This window comes from Helianthus annuus, chromosome 2, assembly GCF_002127325.2.
Source record: "Helianthus annuus cultivar XRQ/B chromosome 2, HanXRQr2.0-SUNRISE, whole genome shotgun sequence".
Taxonomy (NCBI): Eukaryota; Viridiplantae; Streptophyta; class Magnoliopsida; order Asterales; family Asteraceae; genus Helianthus; species Helianthus annuus.
The window spans coordinates 52,841,697-52,848,942 of NC_035434.2; positions in this window are offsets into that span (position 1 = coordinate 52,841,697).

A 7,246-nucleotide genomic window follows, 5' to 3' on the forward strand; every position below is an offset into this window, starting at 1 on the left:
TAAGCAGAACATGGAGTGACAGCAAGTAAAGTATGATATAAGTAAGTACATGTATCAGCATTCAAGTAGCAGTTTATTCATAATTTCAAGTAAGCACAGTAATTAAGCAAAAATCAAATATTAATTAAGTCGTACGGAAACCTGATTTAGCGAGGGTTGTCACATTCTCCCCTCGATAAAGAAATTTCGTCCTCGAAATTTGTACTACCTTAACTCCTTTTGGTCACGTCACACAAGTATAACATCGAGGTAGATAGTTATCAAACCGCATCAAAGCTTACTCACACTTGGTGGTTCCAAGAATATTTAACAATCCGCACCCTAGGGTTAAGGTTAAGAAGGTGGGTGCTCTTAGCAGTTGATGTTAGAAGTACAAAACGTACTTTACGTATAGCCTAATGCATTCCAGCGGGCAGGGGTCCACAAGAGAGGAGTTTTCAACCAATAAAATCCTCAAATGACCGATCACAGTCTCCCAGCGAGTCTTCACGAAACAAAGCACTAAAAGAATTCAGAAATTATCAACTCAAATGATATGGTGAAGTGATCTGTCAACTCCCAAGTAGACGAGTGGCAAGGTTCAGTGTGTTTGAACCTTTTGAACTGTGAGGATACACCGAATGAATACAGACGAACCTGGTGTATCCTTGCTTTTATTTGTAGTTGCATCAGGAATATGTAAATGACAAGTCAACAAAAGTTTATGTATTTTGCGTGGAACGGTTGGCCATGATTAGCAAAAGCTACAAGTTTGTAATGACACCGCAAGGTATCGTAATGACAAGATTCGAAATAGTGGTGACTGAACAAAATCACCGAGTTTGGAACCAGATGAAAGTGTACCGAAACAAGCCGGAAGACGAAACTAAGTACAGCAAGGCGTTTGATTGATAACGAGGGAATCGTTAGGGGGGGGTACCCATGATATAAAATGAATTTATGTACTTTTTGACCCAGCACGCAAGTGTGTGTCGAGAGTGATTTAGTTGTGATAAAGAAGACGGATTTAGGGCAAGTTGTCAAATAATCAATTAAATCCGTGTACGAAGTGAGTAGTCAGATAAGCGCAAGCTTCAGTTCTGTGAAAGTATCACTGTAAGGTGTAGAAATCTATCAACGATTTAGTGGAGTCATAGACCAAATAAGTCTACTACGATCCGAAACAAAAGAATCTGTGCCAAAGTATTAGAATATGATGCTCTCAATGCATCATATAGCGTCTCAATTTAAACATGTGAACTGGATAAGTTCAAGCAGTTGAACCTAGTCTCAACGTAACCAAACAATAAACGTACATATCGACAAGGAAATCTTGACATGATAGTAAACATGTAACTTGAAAGAAGGTAGTTTCAACAAGTGTGTTGACTTGATATCAGAAGAGTCAACAACGACAAACATGTAGGTCATTCGAATCACAACTAGTAATTAGATTTGACAACGTAATGTTTGAACATTCATGAAGCGTTTATTCGAAATGAAACCACATTCGTAGCAAATGGTGCATGGGTTATGAAGTGATGCGTTCTTACTAAAACGAAGAAGTGACCAAATATATGAAGCAACGTGCATTCGCTCTCAACGAAGGAAAACAACGCGATGCAACTACTTGAGGGGAGCAGAAATGCAAATTTCTACTTGTTAGATGTGAAGGTTAAGACTTCAACGGAAGAAAATTTAAGTACTTTCGGGTTTGTTAACTGCAATGACAAGTTGGTCAAGTTAATGATGTTTGATTGAGTTGACAGATATGGTTCCTAGATGTAAGGCTTCTAGTCTTTCTGGATTCTAAACCTCGTGTGGATCTGGTTTATACATTATGTAGGAAGCAGTATTTTGTTTATGTTTAAGCACGATCATTGTCCCACAATTTCATCCTGGTATATTCTCTGACGATGTTCGTTTGTCGATCAGTCGTGTAGTAGTAGTTGGGTTCTCATAGTCAGTTGTATAAGAGGTCCGCTAATTTTTAGCAAGAGTCACTGATTCTGGTGGGTTAGCTTGTTCGGTTCCTGGTAGCTGACGCCTACTTGAAACTCATCATCCTTCTTTTTGACGAGCAGATATGGGGTTTTTCCCAACAGGGGATTTTTGGTCTGTTATCTTCCTTCTCCATCAACTTCTGAAGCTTCACTGTCAATCCTTGCGTTTCCGAAGATATAAGTCGTTAAGGGGGGTATTAACTGCCGGTGCAACGCCGGGAATTTATCTGATATGAACAGGATTAGCCGTGGGAGAGAACATTATGGCAAATCCTCGGGGGAAACCTTAGGGCATTTTGTTGTACTAAGGAGATCTTCGTGCTTAGTTCTTCGGCTCCTCCCGTCCCCGACATGAGCCAGAAACAACTTATTCTTTCCACAACCTCCTTCATGCCTTCATGCAATTTGTAGTTTGTAGAGGCGTATCTTTCCTCATGAGTCATGATTGCTTCGTCGTTCGACTCCGGGACGCGGGTAACGATTCTCCGCTTGGTTGCTCGATTGCGGGTTCATCCTAATTACTATGTCGAGGTCGTTTATTAACTAGCCTCATTAATAGAGGGTCGTCTAACTTACTCTTTACTAATCTAAAAAGATTCCTAAATTCATGTGATGCGGGGCTAGGATCGGCACTGTTATCAAATAGCGTGAATGCAGAAATTTTGGGTTGATAAAGAACGTACCAGTGACCATATCTGGATCCTGGCAGGCTTAACTACCTCCGGGGATGCTTCTTCGTGGTCTTGGTTAATCTCCCTTGGGCAATCCTTCCCAAGGTGCCCCATACCACCGCAGTTACAACCTTCCTTTCCTCTTTTCGTCTCCTGCCAACACGTTTCCCTGTCGTGTCCCCTTTTACCACAGTTGTCACACTTCCTATTAACGCACTTCCCGTTATGATGGCGCTGGCATACTTCACACTTAGGTAGATTACCCAGGTACATCTTTCCCTTTTTGGCCCTTTTCTTTTCATTTGTCTGATCACCTCCCTGAAATTTACCAAGCTTTCTTTTGTTCTTTCCAGATGTCTCCACTGGTGTTTCCTTCTTCTCGTCCGGGATCGAAAGTTTCACCAGCCTAAGTGCTTCCTTAGTGAGCTCCAGTCCTATCACATGGGCAATCACGGGGGATGGTGGCGTTGATACCATCATCAAGCTCAAGGCTTGAGGTGTCAGTTCCCATATGGATTGCTCCATTCTCTTCAACTCGGGTTCCACTAGGTACGGAACGACTCGCGACAAATCGTAAAGCCTTTTTACGTGCTTCACCACATCTGGACCTTCCTTCTGTAGCTCCCAGAACTCTAGTTCCAGCCCTTGGATATCCTTCTGAGAACAGTACTCCTTACGCATTATTTCTTTCAGCTCGCTCCATGACATCGCGTATGCTACAGCCTCGCCTAATTCTTGAACCTTACGGTCCCACCATAATAGAGCTCCATCTTGTAGCAATCCGGAAACGTACGGGACTTGCTGCTCTGGCGTGCAACCACTCATTCGCACAACGGCATCCACATTCTCAGCCCATTTTACAAATGCTATGGCACCTCCCGTGCCACCGAAATTCAGAGGGTTGCATCCTAGGAAATGCTGGTAGGTACAACCTGTATCCAAGAATTCACCATCACAAAAGGTATTAGCAAGGCACTTTGGGGACTTTCCAAACATGTTGTAATGTGTCTTAGGTGACTTAACATGTTTGTAGCGAAGAACCTCGTGCCGAGCTCTGACTCGAGAGGCGTGCGCTAACCATTCTGCCTCAGTCAGTCGGGTGATCTCTTGATGCGACATCTTCTAGGAAGAAGTTCCTGTTAGTTAGGTCTTTTCTATTCAGGGAACGTAAATAGTCGTTTGGAACACATGTATCACACATGTTTAAGTCATCATATTACACATCACGCAATTTACCAAGCAAGTAATTGGAATCATGTTTACCGAAAGTATATCAAACAAACACGTGTTTCTTATTCATAGCACATTCCCGTTATATTGGGATCTCATCTTATGATTAGGTTTTCATTATACGGGTAAGCACATTGCATCAAAATCATAACGTTCGTACGTAATTTGAGGGTTTCGTTTAATGAAAGTATAGCAAGTGAACATGTAGTATTAAAGTTTTTGGTACGCACATGGGCGTTACAGATCGCATTTAGCAATGACATGGCGACTGAGCTTTCGTTGATTATTGGCCGCAATGTTTTGGGTGCATGCTTTATGACAATTGGTTCCCATCGTTTTCCGTCTACAACTTCATTGTCTTACAAAAGGTATCGCATCATCAGGGTCACCGGGTCTCCCTACCCTTGCCCAACAAGTATATCAGCATATCTAAATTACGTAGTCAGACGTGGTCTTCACAAATTTCCACAATCTTGGGGTCTCTACCCAATCGTAACGCAATCTGCGTTATCCAGACACCGACATTTCTGGTGACTAAGGTGGGGGAGGAAAGAAAAGTAAACTATCGATATGCTTGAATTCCTCCGCGACTTGTATATTCCTCGAAGTAGTCAGCTGATTTGCCGCTTAATGGTAACAGGAACGATCATCAAAAATCCTGGGGACGGTGGAATATCAGAGGTCAAGAGCATAAAAGGGATCCTGATGTACGTGGCGGATTAAGGCATGCTGGTGTAGGCCGTGGTGTTTTACTCAAAGTTTTCAGACAATATGCTGTCTTGTGATGTAGACCCTTAACTCATGTTTTTAGTTATGTAATGTTTTGCATTTGAAGTTGCCCTTCGTGGTGTCAGCTCAAGCTTCAACGTTCCACTACTCATATTCTCAACTGCAGTTGACGTTACTGAAGCAACGTATCTTGGGTGTGTTTTTCATAATGTGAGAAATGGTAAGGGTTCATAGTTAGCATAGTGCGTTTATAGGCACCATCCAATTGGCTTATCGAGCGTTGTAGTGGTGAATGTAGCAAGTGGTGCGGCCTGGAGCATCTCTACTAGGCGCGGGTATTTCCTGACGGAGAGTATTAGGCACGATGGCGCAACGGGCGTCGTTCTTCACAAGGGAAAAACGAACCTCCCCACAAATGAGGGGGGGTTGCCTGATGCAGATAGATATAAGGGGTGCAACGTCTGGCAGACTGAAAAGAAACAGGATCGTGATCAAGTACAGGTGTAGGTTCAGCAGGCGCAATATCAAGCCGTCTCAATGGTGTAGTAGCTGGCTCAAGTACAGGCTCCGGTCATGTAGCGGTGTGGTGAGTATCAGTGGTGAGTGTGGGAAACAAAGGTGCATCCATAGGAATTGGAACAGGGGCTGAAACAGGAGTCACAAGGGAGTGTCACAGGAAACTCCAAAGGTGGGTAACTATTGTCATCGTCTATCCACCCACTTTGGGTGTGCGCGTATCGAGGATCAACTTGGGCCGCAAGAAGCGCATGATTGAACTGTACAGGCACAGAGTCAGGAAAAGGGGCAATAACAGGATTAGCAGGAATATCAGCAATGTGAGGGGCATCAACATGAGCATCAACAGCATGCCCATCCTCTAGCAGTGGAGCAACAATGGAATGGTCATCGATAGGTACATTATCAATCAAAGGATCCACAGCGGGTACATCTGCACGAATAGGGTCATGCTCGAATACGGGGTCTGGAGCAGCTACTGGCTCGGGGGCTACGGCATCTAGAATCGAATGCATGGTCAATGGGGTCAACTGGGCCAACTAGGTCAACCGGGTCCTCCATAGGCTGATCCAGTGGTATAAACTCAATCTCCTGATCTGGGTCGAATCCTGGGGGAAAGACAGGATCGGAATTCTCCTCAACATCGTAATCGAAGGAGCAAGGGCAACAGAGGATGCTCTATCAGGATCTGATTCGTGAGAAAAGTGCTGCACACTCTGAGTGTGAAGGTGCGGCGGCCACAGACTCGAAGGAGTCCAGGACCGGTGAGTGAGCAGGTAACTCCTCTGCGGGAGCATCTGCGAGCAACAAAAGATCTCCAGCGGCTAGAAGGGCCTCGCCCTGAACATCATCCTCTAGGGGCTCGTCATCAAACGGATCGATATCGCCATCAGCGTCAGCGTCAGAAGCATATCGTAGGTAGGATAAACGGCCAAAGATATAGGAGCAGGGGTCTCTACAAGCGGTAGGTCCCCGGCCAAAGGGCCATCAGCGAGGAGTAGAAGATCACCGGTAGCAATAAGGGCCTCGCCCTCCATGTCATCCTTGAGTGGGTCCTCGTCAACAAGTCGACGTCGTCGTCAGCGCCTACGTCCAGGGGCATATCAACAATAGGGTAAGCGACAAGAGGTATAGGGGCAGGGATCACCACGAACGGCGAATCCCCAGCGATAGGGCTATCAGCGGGCTCATCCGCGACATCGGGCAGTGCAAATGGCTGGAAGTCGTCATTGTCCGTGTTGGTAGTATCCGAAGTGTGTACCTCACTTTCTGTCATAATCTCATCGTCCGACACGATTGCTAAAGGATCCGAGGTGTCTGTCACTTCAGTATCTGAAGAGGATGCCATGCCGTCTTGTAACACAAACACACACATGCACAAATAATAAATCACATAATCAAATAAACACATTAGTCACCAGTTAAGCAATCAAATAGTTCTCCTAGTCCCAGTAGCCTCCCAGTCTCCTAGACTGACACTCCTAGTCCCACTAGCCAAATTCCTCCCAGTCTCTAAGACTGCTCTATCATCTACCTCGACCTCTTAGATCGAGCCTCGGCCTCCAAGACCGAGACTCAGCCTCCAAGACTGAGCCTACTCTTCCTAGTCTTACTAGCCATCTACCTCGATCTCTTAGATCGAGCCTCGGTCTCCAAGACCGAGCCTCAGCCTCCAAGACTGAGCCTACTCTTCCTAGTCTTACTAGCCATCTACCTAGATCTCTTAGATCGAGCCTCGGTCTCCAAGACCGAGCCTCAGCCTCCAAGACTGAGCCTAAAAATAATATATAAAATGTGCTCAACATTTGTTTGTAAAAACGTTTTGGATCTGGACTTATGTGGTATGCAGTAAAAATGTTTTCGTGAGAGCCCTAGTGATCATAGTCTAGACTCGAGAAGGAATCCTAGTTCGCTATGATCAGAGCTCTGATACCAAGCTGTCACACCCTGGCTTTGCGGAAGCGTGGTTAATTTGGTGTGACTTCTTAATACCATAGCTTAACCATAACAAAGCTATATAAAAATAAAATCATGCAAGATCATCCATTGATTTAAGTTTCAAAATAAAAGTACCACAACATTGTTTTTAAAGTACCGACACACGCAACGGGAGTTACA